The 18,058-nt window shown below is 42.6% G+C and overlaps 1 protein-coding gene across 1 annotated transcript in view; it reads right to left on the bottom strand.

Annotated features, from left to right (window-relative positions):
* The window catches only part of MAGI2 (membrane associated guanylate kinase, WW and PDZ domain containing 2), a 1,249,850-nt gene that overhangs the window by 191,991 nt on the left and 1,039,801 nt on the right, over positions 1-18,058 (bottom strand). The window lies entirely within an intron of this gene.

Here is an 18,058-nt window from a genome sequence, read left to right as displayed (position 1 = left end):
CTGGAGTCTCTATCTATTCCTTTGTAGCTAATACACAATATTTTTGGTGTCATATTCTATGGAAATAGTTATAAGAAGGTGAAAATTAGGATTAAAGCAAATATTGCAAAAAATTTGATTTCTATAATATTATTAGACTTTTTAGTATCTGTGTCTGAAAAACGAATAGAGTGAATGCTAATTTAGGATTAATAATTCATTTGCATGAAAGAAAAAGCATTGTCCCGCATTAAAGGATTTCTACAAATGCCTTTGAGAATTCACTAGTTGCCATCAGACACCAAGACTTTACCATAGGCTAGAGAGAGAAATTACACACAAACTCATATAAATGATCAGAAACCAGTTCAAATCTGTAGCACAACAGAAATTCACTGCACGTAAATCACTTTCAAAATAGGAGAAACTGGTTTAAAATAAACCTGGATGGCTGCAGTATCAGACTTAACTGAGTTAGGTTAAATCAGTTTATTGAACTTCTGTCCCAGATCCCCTCCAGATTCAGAGTTAACTCACAGTCCCCCAGCGTCTCAGAATGCTTTGCCCATGTAATGCCCACCCCTTCAGGGTGGGTGGGCTAGCCTTGGCCCAAGCTATCTGCTCCAGCCCAGCAGAGAGGTGTGATTTAGCACCCCGAAGCCCCATGGTTTCTGGCCTGGAAAAATGCAGGCATGTGGCTGCATTTCTGGAATCAAAAATGAATGTCTGTTCACTTGTTTATTGGTTCCATGTACAGAGCTTAGACTAACTGGCAAAGATTGAATCAACTTAGCCTCAGGCTTTTTGATTGTCTGTATTTAGACACAGTGATTTCCTATTCTAAGTACAGACCAAATTGCATGCTACATATAACTATGTTGCAGCTGTTAGCAAATACAAATGCTGATTTTTTAATGGTGACCACAGTATATATGGAAACAGATGCAGCATTTTCAATCAAAGCAATATTCATGAGTTTCCACCCTTTGCTTATACAGCAGCCATTTTCTACTGAAGAAGAGTTCACAAATAAGTTCAAATTAATTTAGGTGTCTTCCAATTATCATGATTGATTAATATATTTATGAGTACCAATATGCATTAATATTATGGTAGTGCCTACAGGCCACAGCCCAGAGGAAAATGTTTAATTTAAATAAAATAAATAGCAATTAATTTGTACAAACATTACAAATATAAACTATCTTACTCCCTTTTTCATGTTCAGTAATCCCAAATGTTTGCTACTTGCATCTCCTATTCTTGATTCTAATTATAGGTACTAGAGACAGAAGGTAGAGTACAGATTGACCAGAAGTCAGATACAGAAAGGCAGAACTGGGTGTGTTCTGAATGCACAAGGAAGGGTGCATTAGGAGAGCTGAGTTCAGGCCCTGACACTCAGGAGAATTCTCAGGGTTGGTGTGGATGGGTGAAGGGAAAGCTAAAGGGGTTTAGTGTGGATTGTGCCAATCCACATTAAGGCTGAGTGCAGAACTGAAGGCAGGATATAGTAAGGGTGACCACCTTTTCAAAACTGAATGGCAGAACACATGCCCACCTCCTGCATCTCACTGGCAGCATGGTCAGAGCAGAGTTGAGCAGAGCTGGGGCAGATGCGGGTTGCCTACTATGAGCTTGGGGCTCCCTGCCCTGTGGGCTTCCCCCGGAACCCCATGTTAGCCTTGCTGACATGGCGAGGCATCCCTTGCCCACCTGGCAGCAGTGGGGGACACAACACCATGCCACTGCCACCCCCGCTGCTGCTGAGTGGGCAGAGGATGCCTTGCCATGGCAGCGTATCCAGTGTGGGGCTACGGGGTGGGGAGGGGGAAGACAGCAGGGCAGGGAGCTCTGAAGCTGCAGTGAGCAGCCTGCATCCACCCCCATCCCATGCACAAATATGGGGGTGGCACATGCCCCCCCATGCCATTCCCATGCCCCCTGGATGAGCTGCTCATGGCTCCATCTCACTCCATGTCCCAGCCCCAGGCCCCATGCACTATCCTGGCTGGGCAGCGCCCCAGTCCCTGCCCCACTCCCTCCCTCACTATGGGGGCCTCAATCTGACCCTCACCACTCCCTGCACTCCCCCTCCCCTGCCATAGACTTACCTGCAGGGAGCTGCTCTCCATGCTGCCTGGCTGCATCCCTAGCCACGTGCATGTGTGCAGGCACGCACGTGCACATGATGCCCCCTGTGTCTCACTTCCAGCAGCCCTAAGCTGCCCCTTGCAGGAATGCTGCCAGCCTGCAAAGGGAAACTTGTCATTTCCCGTGGTTTTCTGCAGTGAACGGAAAACCCAGATACCTGCACAATACTGTGAATCTGGGACAAATGGTGTCCTGGAGTCACACAGCTCAGGAATGGCACTTGAAGCTCCCCTTCCGGGACTGTCCTGCCCAATTAGGGACGGGTGGTCACCATATACATAGTAGATGTACCCTTGCTGTAAAGTTCCTCCTAATTACATAGATTATTTGATCTATAAGGATATAGCATCAATTTTATCTTTTAATAGTATGTCAAGATTCAGTAATTAAATGAAACTCTTTTGTTGGGAGGTGGGGGGGTTCAGTGGACTTGTTTCCAATGAATTTGTGAAATTGTTTCCCTGAAGCACTGCAATCAAGGATCTAATCAAGCAAGCAGAGGGGGGAAAAGTCATCATCAAAATGCCACTTCAGAGAAAGGCAAGAGTGTTTTTGTATGTAAAAGTGAAATGGTCAGTTCACACATGATCAGACTCTCTAACAACCTGACAGGAGTTAATTGCATACTTTTATAACTCATAGGCTTAAGCAGTGATTCATGTAGTGATTTCTCCAGAGGGGGCCAAGGAAGCAAATGCTGACAGACTTTGTTTAAATGCCCAAGAATGCTATTCTTAGAAACCCTAGGAGCCATACTCTGTGAAAGTGCATCATAAATAGGTCTCAAAATAACAGTAGAAGGAAAACTATGACTTAGGTAGTTCTGTGAGAGCAGAGTTGATGCTGAGATAAGCAGTTGATGGTATCTGGAGAAGACACAATTTGAAAATGCTAAAAGTCAGACTTAAAATTAAATAAATGGATAAAATGCTGTACTGAATACACATGGCAGAAAATGTATTTCTTCTTTATTTACTATTTGCTTCTTGCATTAATCTTCATCTGAAAACTTTTGTATCAAAAGACCAAAGTTTTGAATTTGGCATATCTAAATATATGAAGGCTGTCAACTTGCAAGTCACATTTCTGCCTGAAATATCTGCATTTACTTTGCTACAAGTAACACCTAACATTACTGTCACCAGTGTTAAGTGCCTAGAAAAATGCTCTGTGCCCCACCACCCCTCCCTCCACCCCCAGTTTTTTAACACAGTGGATTTGGTATCACTTTGTGTTGAGTTGGTTTCACAGTTTAGTTGAGGCTCAACTGCATTTACTGTCTCATGAACCAGCACAATGACAACAGGCTCATTCACTTTTTTGGAGGGAACTCAGCTGCATTCTCAGCCCTGACTCTAGAAGAGGGTGTTTACCAATTCTGGTAAAGCTGAACCTGAAGAGGCAGCAGGCAAGCATGAACAGAAAGGAGGTACAGAGAAGGCATGCAGGGGTAGAGAACTTGGTCAGAGGATATTTGTGATATAGATCATCTACTACTGACCAACTGTGCTAAGCGCGTTTCCCGTCGTTGTAATCCACTTATGTCTATGACACTCAGTTATGAGTTGAAACTTGCTGCACCAGCTCCATGTGTTCTACCTAACTGGGAGTGATATAGGTGCTTCAGTGCATGTTCCAATTAATAGAAACATCCCATAAAAGAATTTACAGATAGACAAGAATGGCGAATGCTTTTCCATGGAAACAACTCTTTGAAAAGCTTACTGGAATTCTCCATTAATATCTATGTTACAATTTGTGAAAGGTTTCAAAATAATATTGACAGGTATAATATTCAAAATAATATTGACTAATATATCAGGTACCTTGCCACCTGGATAAGGGAGATGAGGTTGATGTCAGACACTTGGATTTCAAAAAGGCCTTTGACTTGCTCTCCCACAATGTCCTCATGGTTAAATTGAGAGTTCGCGGCCTCAACAACTTAATGGCCTGGTGGTTGGGAAACTGGCTTTGAGGTCGGACCCAAAGTGTGTTAGTAGACAGAACTGAGTTGACATGGCAAATGGGTGACTAGTGGTGTCGCTAAAGGCTTAGTACTTGGAACAATGCTTTTCAACATTTCTAACAATGATTTGGATATGGGTGTGAAAAGCATACTGGCAAAGTTCATGGATGACACCAAGTTATTGAAGAGTGTGGTCACACTGGAAGACAGACTGAGGATACAGGCTGGCCTGACAGGCTTGTAAAGTGGGTTGATCTAAACCTGATGATGTTTAACACCGAGAAATGTAAAGTGCTCCATCTGAGGAGAAATAAACCACAACATACTTAGTCTTGGTAGTGCTACACTAGCCAGCACCAAAACTGAAAAAGACCTGGGGGTCATGATCAACAATACAATGAATATTGTAGCCATCAGTGCAATGCTATAGTTGGCAAAGAGAACAACACTCTGTCATGCATCAACCAATGCATTGCAAGCAAGACTAAGCATGTCATCCACCTGCTCTACTCATCATTGGTGAGTAGAGCAGGTGGAGTACTGTGTCCATTTCTGGGCACCACACTTCAAGGGGGGTGTGAAGAAGCTGGAATAAGTCCAAAGGAGGGCCACATGAATGATTAGAGATCTGGAGAACAGGCCATACGAGGAGAGGCAGAAGGAAGGACATGGGACTGTTCAACCTGGAAAAGAGAAGACTCAGGGGGGACTTGATGGCAGCCTTTAAATATATAAGGGGCAAACATCAGGGGCTAGGAGAACATCTGTTCACCATGGCACCCCAGGGGAAGACTAGGAATAATGGTCATAAACTGATAGAAGGTCATTTCAGATTAGACATAACAAAAAACTTCTTTATGGTTTGTGTGTCCAGAGTCTGGAACAGACTCGCTCCAGAGGTGGTACAGTCAGCTTCCCCGAGATCTTCAAAAGATTACTGGACGCACACCTCATTGGGGTCATCTGACCTCAGTAGTCTTTCCTGCCTTAGAGCAAGGGGGGCTGGACCTGATGATCTTGTGAGATGCCTTCCAGCCCGTAACTTCTATGAATTTATGAATCTATGACTGGGATTTTCTAGTTTAAAGCTGCCTCTACAGGTGTTGGATGTAAATCAGGGCCATTGTGGCACCCACTGTTCAAGTGAGAAATGCCCTCAGCTGGCCCTAGTTATCAAATGGGCCTACCCAAGCTAGCCCCTAGTTGCCTGCTTTGGATTGGATGCCTGCTTATAAGCAGCAGCTCTTTCAGGGTCCAGCTCTAAAAGGACAGTTGCCTTTCTAGCTAGTATTAGGCTTCTTACCCCTTATTCTTAGTTTCTTGGTTCCTATTTTTGATTCCTAGTTTCCAAGTCCCTGGGTCCTACTTGTTTGTTCTTGATTTTCTGTTCCTTGGGTTCTGCTATTTGGCTTCCTGGCTTCATCCTTGTTCCTGGTTCCTGCCTGGTGCCCCCTGGATTCCAGACTGCTTTGTTGGCTCCTTGACCCCTGTGGTCCAGACTCTAGTACAGACTTGTGTCCTCTGGCAGCTGGCTCCTGACTCATGGCTTGGCTTGATGACTGTCCATATCTCATCCCTGTACAGCTATTGCTGCCTGCTCTGGACCCCCTGGCTGGTGACCCCATCCTGAATCCTTGTCTCTTGTTCCTGACTCATGGTTCTATCTAGGATGCCTGCTTACATCCTGTCCCCTTATAGATCTTGGCCTCCTGAGCTGCCAGCTCCTGATTCCCTGACTGTATGTGTGACCCTTACATCTCCTACTGTCTGTTCCTGATCCCCCGGGTTGTAACTCTAGGTTCATGTTCTGACTACCCATGTCCTGGTCATAACCCTGACTCTCAATACATGCTTCTTACATAAGGCAAAGTATCTCCAATTGTGTGCGCCAGAGTGGCAGCTTTCCACATTCGTGTGAATACAGTTTCCACTTTCCTCGTTAAGTGCTGGCCCCTGATATGGTTCATACCTGTATCTGCTCCTGCTTGCTTGCAACCCTCATGTTCAGGCACAGAAAGGATTAAGGTTTACAGGGTTTTTCTTTGCTTCTGTAAGGTTTTAGGTAAAAAGTGCTTCAAAAATATCTCTGATATATGGACGTTACAGTTTTAACACAGACTGCTAAATCTAAGAGCCAACACATTGATGTTGCAGTCTCATGTGGAGAAAACACTTTTGAAGGTGAAACATAGAGACACAAAGGGAGAGAAGGAGGAAAAATACTGGAGAGGTAAAGTCAATAAAGCCAATCCAAAGAAATTAGCTGACTGGGGCTGTAACAAGAGGTAAAAACAGAAGTTCTAGCCATAGGACATGAAGGGGGATTGATTGGAGATAACTCAATTTAGATAAGCTCTGAGAACTGCTTGAAACCAAACCCAGTTTTCAGACTGAGATTTGCTCACTGCTAATCCCAAAGCCATACAGCTGGTAATATTTGCTCAACAGAGAAGCCCAGCCTTTGGCAGTTAGAGACATTACTTGTCAGTGTAAAAAAAATAATATTATACTTAGAGAAAAACTAAAAGTATATATTTTAGAAAGACTCCATGAAATCTTTTGCATATTTTCTTTTCTATTCCTTTTAAAAATAGCTTAAACAGCAGTGACAGCATTAGCCTTTTGTAACAGGGAGCCCTGGCTCCCCATTACTTAAAGGGAGAAACAGCAGGAGAGAGCAGCCCAGGTAGAAGGAAACACTGCCGTTGATGAGCTTCCTGCAGAGGAATAGCCCACCAGGGGCCACAGGGTATGAGTGCCTATTGCTGAGCTAGCCGTTCTGCAATAGGATGATGGAGCAGAGCTTGCTTGGGCAGCAGAGTGCCTATTGCAGAGCTAAAGAGCTTATGCTTCTCATTTCAGTTTTGACCAGTGGTCCAGCTTGCAACAAGCAGGGGAAGTAGGAGGTCCCAGTAGTGTCTGAGGGGCATATGCTTGTTTTGAGCCCTGCAGGGGTTGGGCTTAAGGCACTAATAGGCAGCAACCATAAAGGGGTGAAGCCTAGGCTGAGCAATCCAGATCCTGACAGCGGCAAGGCAGGGTCAGAGTGCCCAGTTCCTGAAAATGGTGGAGACAGGGCCAGGGGCTCACAAGCCTAGAGGGGTAAAACCAGGGCCAGAGGCCTGAAGCTAAGAAGGACAAGACAGGGCTGGTGCCCAATAAACTAAGGTCTGGCGCAGTGGGCTGAGGCAAAGGGGCCAGTGAGAGCAGAGGGGTAGAGGCTGAGAAGGGCAAGGGAAAGTAACTGAATGGTAACACCTGTGAGGCATGGGTGTGGCTCTGGGGAGGTCAGAGGCTACAAAATCAGCTCTTAAGGCAATTAGTGTGGTAGAGAACAGATAGGCTAGGAGGGCCACACCAGATGCCTGAGAGCAGGACAAGGATCTGCGGGGTCAAGAGGAATCCATGGACTAGTAGGACACACGGGCCCATTCTGGAACCCTGGGCAGCCTACTTTTCCTAATAAAGTAACAACAGCAAGGCAGGGCAGAGGAAAGGGCAAAAAAAGGAAGGCATCCAGAGAGCCAGAGTGGGGCAAGAATCACGAGGCCATCAGGGGGCATCACGGCCACCCCTGGAAATTAGTCCTGTTATACCTTTACAATCTACTTATTCTTTCATTTTGATTCTTTTAGTGATCCACATTCTGGTTCCTGATATCGCAATCATTTTCAGGGTGATAAGTTTGGATTAGGGCTGAGCAAATTTGACTGAGTTTGAGGTTTGTTATATTTGCTAAAATAAGTGGTTATTTACAAGCACACCTACAGAATCCATTAGTCTTATTGCCCTTATCCAGTCTCTCCTCATTCTTTCCTGCTTGTCCTATGACTATACCTTACCATTTCATCCTCAGGGAGAGATATCATCTATGACTTGTTTATAAAGTACTGGTATGGAGTTGGACCCTCTGGATGAAGTGGGAAAATTGTTTTCCTAGTGGGCTTAGGTTTGTTAAATCACTTCTTACTAAACTGTAACTGTTCCATAGATGCACTACAAGAATAGGTTCCTGCCTGAAGTTCATACTCTAAGACACAAATTTCCAAATTCAGAACGACACATTTCTTTGGGTAGATGTGATATCTTTTATTATACCAACTGAATAGTTAGAAAATTTGTTCTTTGCAAGCTTTCAGGCACAAACACCCTTCTTCAGGCATAGAGAAAGTCTAGTCTGCTGATGAATTCTGTGCTCTTCTGGGTAGAATAGAGGCCAATATGCAAGACACAGGTCTGTGAACATGCTACAATGTGGAGAACTAGAAGAATTTTTTCAATGTCTCCATCTCAAGGAATATTTCCACAAGCATAATGAATCCACTTTCAAAAACACTTCATCCTGTGACAATATCGAGGAAAAGATTAACACCAAAAAAAATCCAAAAACCCATCAGATTGGACACCTCACAGATTTGGATGAAATTCAAACCTCGACCGCTATATTAACTGCTTTAGGGAAAGAATGAACAATGAAATAATCAACAACAAACACCCCCACAACAACCTCTCCCTCTCAGAGAGAAGAGCCATAGAATCTCTAAGACCCAACCATCAAATAGTAATAAAACCAGCAGATGAAGGAGGAGCTATAGTTATCCTTAACTGTGAAGACTACCCAAAAGAAGCCAACAGACAACTCCCTGATGCCACCTACTATGAAAAGCTAGAGGAAGACCCAACTCCCCTTTTCACCTTAAAACCACCATCACATAATTTCCATCTGAACAACAAGAAAAACTACAAAATTTGATCCCCCCCACTATGCAATTCAGGGACTTTTACATGCTTTCTAAAATCCACAAACATTGAAACGCTGGCAGACCTATAATATCCAACCATGGAACCCTAACTGAGGAAATATCAGGTTTCATTGAATCCATCCTAAAACCTCTTGTCACGCAAAGACCAAGTTTTGTCTACGTCATAATAGACTTTCTACAAAAATTTAAAAACACAGACCATATTTCCAGCAATACCCTCCTAGCCACCATAGATGTTATCAGCTTATATACCAACATCCCATGCCAGGATGGCATCCAAGCCTGCCTTACATATCTATAAGAACAAGATTACAACTCAGAATACAGACCTAAAGATATTGCTCAACTTATACACTTCATCCTCACGCACACCAACTGCAGTTTCAATAACCAACACTTCCTCCAGAGCATGGGCACAGTTATGGGCACAAAAATGCCCCCAAAATATGCCAACGTTTTTATGACCCACCTGGAAGAAGAATTCCTCAAGAACTGCACTATCAAACCCATGCTATATTTAAGATATATAGATGACATCTTCATCATTTGGATCAAAAACCTGCAGTCTCTGATTGATTTCCATCACAAATTCAATAAACATCACCCCTCCATCAGACTATCTCTTGAATACTCCAAAACCAACATTTCCTTTTTAGACATGCTTAATGTCCAGAATGGTAAAATACAAACCACCATATACAAGAAACCCAAGGACCAACATACATGTTGCACAGAACCAGCAATCACCCTAAACACACCAAGAAAGCTGTAATATACAGCCATGCTCTCCGATACCAATGAATTTGCACTGAGAATACCTGCAGTTGTCACCTTGCAAATCTCAAACGGGCTTTCACCCAACAAGGACACTCCTCCAGAGAGAGAAATCATATTTTTGAAAGAGCCATCTGGATACCATGTGAAGAATTGCTGCAGTACAAAAAGAAAATCCCTACGGATTCTACACCCTTAGTTATGATATACCATCCTTCCCTGAAACCTATATGGAAAAATCCTCATACAGTTTCAACTCATACTAGAAGAAGACCCAGTTCTTAAAGAGATCTTTCCAGAACCACCCATCCTAGCCTTTAAACACACACTGAATCTCACCAACTTCATTACCAGAAGTAAACTTCCTATGGCTCAAAGCACACCGAATGGATCCAGACCATTTTGGGACAAAAATGTAAAACCTGCCGACATCTCCACCACTCCCACAATAACTACACCCCACAACAGAACCATTACCATTCCTGGATCTTATACGTGCACTTCCACAAATGTAATACATTTCATCCAGTGCACTAAATGTCCCTATGGAAAAATATGTTGGAGAAACCAAACAATAACTGCGTACCAGAATGAATGCACACCGAAAGTCTGTCAAAGAGAAAAATACCCAATTACCCGTGGGTGCAGACTTCGCACAAGAAAACCACTCACTCTCTCCAGACTCTCAGTTCTAATCGTCCAAGGGAACGTACAAAACACCTTTTGTAGACGAGGCTACGAACTTCACTTCATAAATCTAATGGATACAAAAAATCATGGACTAAATATAGACATTGGATTTATGGCACACTATAACCTACCTAACATCTGATAACCCCAGGTAACCTGTCTGCATTTTACCAGGTACGTTTTTTTATCACCAGTTCAACATTCCCCCTTTCCTCCCATACCTGTCTTACATCTATTGTCTCCCATTCCCGCTGATCCTCACTGCCATGCTTTGCATTTTCACAGACCTTATTTTGCATATTGGCTTCTATTCTATCCAGGAAAGCACACAATTCACCAGCAAACTCTCTCTATGCCTGAAGAAGGGTGTTTGTGCCCAAAAGATTGTAAAGAACATTTTTCCAACTATTTAGTTTGTCTAATTAAACATATCACATCTACTCAAAGAACCTTGTTTGCCTATGTCCTTAGACCAACACAGCCACAACCAGCAGCCCCAAATTCAGAAATGAATTTAAGTATGCTTAAGGATGAAAGTAAACAGCTTTAAGGGTAATAAGGGTATGCCTACCCAACAAATGAAAATACGATTGTAACATGTGCTAGTACATTTATGCTAGCTGAATCTAACTAGCACAGGTAATGAGGGTAGTGACGATACAGCAGCTAAAGCATATGCTACTTACCAGAATACAAACTCTCCAGAAAACTACACTAATTTAGATTCCAGCAGAGAATGGTAAAGCAAGAAGAAGGAGCTCTAAGACCTCTAAGAGTAGGGGAATTTGTGTGTGAGAGTGTCTAAGTCAAAGCAACAAATTCATCATTATACATCAACTCTGAATTTAGCTATGTGACTCTGTACAGCTCGATTCCTGCCTACATCTCAGATTTCCTTTGCTCTTACTTTTCTGTCTGAACTCACTCTTCTCCTTTTGATATCCCCTTTCTCTTTGCACATGAAAATATATGTATTTTCTTTCCCTGTTTGGAGCAGGCCCACTTTTCCAGTGCACCAAGCACTGTACTCTCCTCCTTTAGTAGTATATTACAATTTACTTCTTTTTGTCAGTCTCCCTCTGCTACGTTTTCCAATGTTATCCACTCACATGCTCATGCCTACACCATACACCTATCTATGTATATACTGTATATAAATTAGGAGTAAGCAAATTAATGTAAATCATGTGATTGTTCATTGTTAAATCTTTCTCCCTTTCCTGCTTACCCATGCCATTTGACATAACTAGCTGTATTTATCACTCCAAGAAGTGACCTTGTCTTGTCTTTTGTTTGTGAGGCATCAGGGACACCAATGATATTGTATGCTGCAACAAATAAACAGACTCGCATCCAGAGCTGTGAACTTTAATGTTGGGATCATTCTAGGTAAGATATCACAGATAGGAGATAGTCAAAGAAGGAGGAATAAATTATAAATTAGAACATATTTTGTGTCCTTGTGGCCCCCCCCCCCCCCCCCCCCCCCGAATTATTGGTAATATTGGGAAAGGATTAATAGAGTGAGATTTTGGTTAAATATTACAAGCCAAATTCAGCCCTATTACATGTATGTGAATCCTAATGTTAGTTCATTTGCTTTAGTAGAAATAATACAGCTTTATCTTGGAGCCACACAGCATAAAATAGGCCAATGTGTTAATTGTTCTTTAAGTTTAGCTAAGAAAGAAAATAGCTTTTTAAGATGCTGCAAAGGACTAAGGTGTGAAACACAGACAATATTTGCTTAAACTGGTCTTATATCTTGTAAAGTCATTTATACCCATGCAAACACTTTAAATAGCTATCTGGCTCAAGCCATTAGTAAATCTTGACAAGATTTCAAAACAAGATGATTAAACCTGAGATTTTAAGCTACATTTGGGCTCCTAAATAAGTGGTCTGATTTTAATTTTTCAAAATATTGGCACTCAGCTTTACTGATACTAATTAGCCTCCCTTTAAAAGGAAATATGGCTTAGTTATAGTTACATCTTAGAGAATGTTTTCATGTAAAATACTTGCCTCAGTATGTTTCGACTGGTGTACATGGAGTATCTGCCAAGAAAAGGTGTTAACTTCTTCTTTTACAAATGAATGTTGAATCAATTTCTAAGATGTACAGGACCATAATCTCTGAGGAACATGTGCATAAAAGCAACAGATATTGACTGGGGGAGAATTGTACACTTGAGGCAGTAGACCTGACCACCTTGCTATTAGCTTTAAAACAGTTCTATCTAACAGACAGTATTATTGCAGTCACCCATCAAATTAAACGGACATAGTCAAATGGAAAGAGATACTGAGAGCCATAAAAAGTTGGCTACCTCTGCACTTACAAAAGTCCCATTATATCAGCTCCAATGGCTGCAACAATGTTTTGAACTGCCCTGGAGAGTAATTCTTCCAGGAGTGGCATGGAAGGCATGTGTTCCCAGCATCCTTTCCTCATAAAAAGTCCATACCATTTCTTAATGTCAAACTCTATGCAGATGACAGGTTGCTACTAACCTGTGGATGTTAGGTTCCCCCTGCCCCTTCATCACACTTCATGAAGCTTCAAAGATAGATTGTCATAGTCATGCTTCATCACAATGTGGCCTCTGGGGAAGGAATCTCTATCCTTATGCACATCTATGGGTAAACATTATTTTCCCAGTGGAATTCAAACTTCAAAGCTTTTCACTTTACTACACAGTTGTCACTGTCTTGAAAAACTGTTCTTTAAAAGAATCTCAAATGAAAGGACAGAATTCACTGTGCTAATAGTACTGCTTTGAAAGGCAGCTCAGGAGCTGGCCCAGAGGTCCAGGCTGGCAGCTAGCAGACTGTGAGTTAGGATGCATCGGCCAATGTATTGCCCAAAGATCCAGAGAGGTGCTTCTCTTTATCTGCTTAGCATTGGTGAGGCTGCAGCTGGAGTACTGTGCCCAGTTTTGGACACTGCACTTCGAAAAGGATGCAGATAAGCTCAAGAGGGTGCAGAGAAGGGCCACCCACATGATCAAGGGCCTGGAGGATAGGCCATATGAGAGATTCTGGGAACTAGGCTGGTTCAGTTGGAGTAAGAGGAGGCTGAGAGGTGACTTGATAGCCACCTACAAGTATGTTAGAGGGGAACACAAGGATCTGGGGGAGCAACTCTTCAGCAAGGGACCCCTTGGGCACCAATGGGCACAAACTAACAGAGTGAAGAGTTAGCCTGGACATAAGGAAGAACTTTTTCTCTGTAAGAGTAACTAGAACCTGGAACACACTCCAGGCAAAGGAGGTGCGGTCGCATCCTTGGAGGTGTTCAAGAGGAGGCTGGATAAGCACCTTGTTGAGCTAGTTTGAGCTCATTAACCTCTTGCCCATGGCAGGGGACCAGACTTGATGATCTTTCAGGTCCTTTCCAGTTCATTGATTCTATGATTCTAATACCTTGTTTAAAGTGTGAGCCATCCAAATCACGACATGACCTGATAGTCAAAGTACCATGTTTACTTTATTCTAAGATGAGGGTTTCCCCCCGTTTAACATGGGAATGAAGGGAATCATCTTAGAATTGTGTATGGGGGTGGGCAGGCAGCTACTGTGGCTTAGGCTCCAGCCCCTACCCAGAGTCCGACCATAGCCAAAGTAGCTACCTACCCTGCCCCTCACCACCTCTGCAACTTGCCATCTTGCCCGTGCAGCCTCTTCCTCCCATCTGTCCTCCCATACAGCCTCTACTCCCCTGCCTGCACCTCTCCCCTTTACTTGTGCTCCACACTGGCAGGCTCCATCCATGCTGCAGCCCAAGGCACTGAGCACATCCCTACCCTGGCCCTGTAGCAGTGGCATGCAGCCTGCAGTAGCATTCACTGTCTTAGGCTAGAATGGGGATGGGCCCTGCAGCAATGGAGCAAGGGTAAGAGGGGGAGGGAGCAGCAGAGGCTGGGGGGAAGGAGAGAGCAAATGTTATGGGGAGGGGGTGCAGTAGCTGGGGGAACAGAGGGGCAGAGGTTACAGGAGGGGATAAGAGGGAATGGTAGGGAGCAGAGGAAAAAGGGAGAGGTGAGGGGGAAGGGGGAGCCCAAGGTTGTGGAGGGGGGCAGGTAGGGAGCAGAGGTGGCAGGGCCATACCATCTGACCCTCCCAATGCCTGGGGGGAATGTATTTAAAATGACCCCCTCAGTAATTAGATTCTATACATGGAAAATTATAACAAATTTATAAATTTTCCATGTATAGAATCTAATTACTGGGGGGTCATCTTAAATTCAGGGTTGTCTTAGGTTTGAGTAAATATGGTCCCAAAAGTTTTTAAAAAAAGAGTTAATCCTTAAAGCCATAAGACTTCTTAAAATAAGTGTTGGGCTCTTTTCTGTCTTCCAGATTTTGAGACTTTGCACTTACGAAAGTTCATATTTGCATATATGAAAGTTCAAATATTCATATTTTGGACCACAGTGCCTTCTGTGTGTCTCTAGAAACAGGGCTTTAAGAAAAGCAGAGGGTACAAGTTACAAGTGGCAATACTAAAACCAAAGTGCATTCTTCCAGGTTTAGATAATCAACCTAAACATTCTATAGACCTAATTCTGCTCTTAATTATACTTGTGCAACACTGTTATTTTCATCTGCAGAACACCCACCTCCCAAACCAATATGGTTTTAAAAGTTTGTAACACAAATGTAACAATGTTGTGGGAGGCGGAAAAAAATCTAGGCCACTTTCTCAGCTTTGCTAACTGTGAAGGGATGATAGGAACAAAAAGTATCAAAACCTTTTTTTTTTCCTGCTAAGGTGAGGAGGAAGTGGCTAAATATACAAGAGTCAGATTTGTTGAGTAAGCAGGTGCCGTTTTTATATAGTCTTTTTTTTTTTTATAAAACCCATTTTAATTGTACTCTGACCCAATGCACATGCCTAATTAAAAGCTGGCTTTTCAAAATTTTTGTGCTTAACCAGCATGCATCCGGTAATTACACCCAGGCAGATGTGGATTAGTCGAAGAGACTATTTACATTTCATTTGTGTTTTGTATATAGTGTTAAGAGCTATTTAAATAAAGGCATTTAACTTTTTTTTTTTTCCTGGCAAGGAAGAAAAAAAATGCAGAGAGCATCTAAACCCCCTGATTATTTGCTGATGTGGTGAACATGAAACACTGCAGATTAAAACTGTAAGTAAAGTGATAGAAAATGAATATATAAATGGATGCAGCTTGCAAAGCTCCAAAGAACAGGTCGACTATCTTTGAGCTATAATGTGTTTTCACTTCTTCAAGAATCTGAAACCATAAAATGGATGGTAAAGCTGCCACTTTACAAAACCATAATGAATTTTAAACAAAAGTGACAAATAATTTGCAGGCAAGACCAAGTAAAATGAAAACAGGCCTTTTTTCTAAGGAAGCCTTTTATTTTCTGGTTAAATAAGCCTATTCTGCCCAGGCATTGCTTATGGGAAGTAGTTTATCATCATAAAAACCTGGCACAAGTGAACTGCATGACAAGACATCAGTGAGGAGCAAGGCAAAAAAGTATGCCATGCTTACATGCCGTTCGGGGTTGTTCTGAAATGTATTGCTGCATGTGGAAGCGCTTATAAAAATGAAATTGTTTTTGCTATATAAAAAGGTCAAAATTTACAACACGTTTGCTTCTGAACATACAGCCTCACATTTATCTAGGTAATGGCTCTCAGGAGGGGAAAAGTTGCCCAGCCAGCCTCCCAGCAGCCTAAAGGCTTAACTGTATGACAGAGCATGAGGTAACTACAAAGCAGTCCTTGTAACTGCCTGCAAAGCTCGGCAATGAGCCAGATGTCACCAAAGGAAGAATGTCTTCAACCGCCTTGCTAACTGTGCCCCATTGGAACTGCTAATTCGCAGCAGAAATGGTTGGGAAGGAAGTTAAAAGAAGGAGAGAAAGTGGAATGAACCTTTAAAAAGAGGCTGTGGCACCATGCCAGATGGCTTTGTGTTTTAAAGAAATATATATTTAGCCTGTAAATACCGGACCTTTTTAGCAGACACATTTTTTTTTCTGTTCTCCTAATAAATACTGACAAAGTAAATGTCTATTTAGTATAATAGTGGCTGCGCCTAATCCTAAATCACTATTGAGCAACATAAGTGGCATTCGGGGGAAAAAAATTCCCTGGATGAATATTTTAATTATGAATAAAGTAGATTAATAGAATCAATCCTTATTTTTAATCTAGAGCAGATATTCCTTAAAAGATAATTTTGGTTTTCAGGTTATTGTCAGTTCCAGAGACATCCCAGTTCTAAAAATGGGGAATGATGAATTTTCTAACTATCCTTTTGGCAATAATTTATTAGTACCTACAATTTTTCAGTGGTTTGACTGAAGTTCCATCTATGTTCTTACATGATGCTTATCACTATGGTAACAGGGTGTCAAAATTTAGGGGCCAGTCTTACAGGTAAATGGAGTTCTTTCTAAATGAGGTCAGTGGGCTAAGTAAAATGGTCTTGTTTTCTGATCATTCAACCTCTCAGTAACACTCAGTTGTCCACTGCATTTATACAGGAGCTGTCATAGTTCAGCAGCCCCATGGGTGGATCCAGGATTTTGTAAAGGGAAGTGCAAGAGCCACAACTGGGGTTGCAGGGGTGGCTCTACTCTTGTTCCTTGTTTCCTGCCCCAATTGGGATGGCCAGACCATGCTGCAGGAGCAGCACCTGGGGACTTTAAATCCTCAAATCAGGTAAGAATCACCCTCTTTTCCTTTGTATTCAGCAGCATGTCCCCTCTCCTCTTCTATTCCTCCCGTTCTCCAGCCGATGCTGTTGTTGCGTCCAATTTCTCAAATGCAAGGGGAGCTCCAGAGTTGCTTCTGCTCCAGTACCAGATGGGTAGCACAGGGACCCTGGCTCAGCTATGGGGAGCAACAGGCATGACTACACTTAATGTGCACTTCAATTCAAACATATGGCTGAAGGAGGCTACCCTTTTACATAGTATCCTAATAGTTAGAGTACTGGCCCAGAAAGTGGAAGTCCTTGGTTCTTACACTTATGGGCCTCACACTGATTGCTTTGATCTCAGGATGAATATCTTCAGCTTTATCTGGCCCCCTGTGCAGCCAAAAAAGCAAGACCCAAAGGGCAGAGAGAGTAAGCTAAATAGAACAAGGCTTCTGTTCTGTTCCCTGCTTCCACACAGTTCATGTATTTTATCTGATGACTCTAATGGCAAATGCATAAATGGACGCTGGGGCAGGGACTAGACAACAGGACTCCATCCCACTTATTCTTGGGGAGTACCCTGATCCATGGGATGAAGAATCATTCTTCCTGTTTCTTAATTTCTCTTTGGATTTAGAAATATTGCATTCTTGGCTGCACAATGGACCAGCACACAATAGAGTTAATCCTCACCAAGAATAGCTAATAATTCACCATGCTACAAATGCAGGAAAGAGGCAGGATTTCAGATGCAAGCCTCTCTCTGGTGTTTTTATTACTCAGTTTATGTGTCCCCCGGTTCAGGGTTCTGGCTGTTGTGAATTCCAGTCCCAGGCACCTACCTTTTTCATGCACTGTACAAGGAACTGAGAGGTCTATCTCAGGTTTGAGAATGCTACCTGAAGCCAAAATTCTGCTGAGGATCTGGGCTTAAGGCCTCACACTTAAAAAACAGTCAAACTAAACTACATACTGGGTGCATCTACATGTGCAATGAATGTGCATGAATTAACTCTGGAACTTATTACTGCGGGAGCAATAAG

This window comes from Alligator mississippiensis, chromosome 4, assembly GCF_030867095.1.
Source record: "Alligator mississippiensis isolate rAllMis1 chromosome 4, rAllMis1, whole genome shotgun sequence".
In the NCBI taxonomy this organism is placed as follows: Eukaryota; Metazoa; Chordata; order Crocodylia; family Alligatoridae; genus Alligator; species Alligator mississippiensis.
Note: the sequence above shows the minus strand (reverse complement) of the source record. Positions and strands in the feature narration are given on the sequence as shown.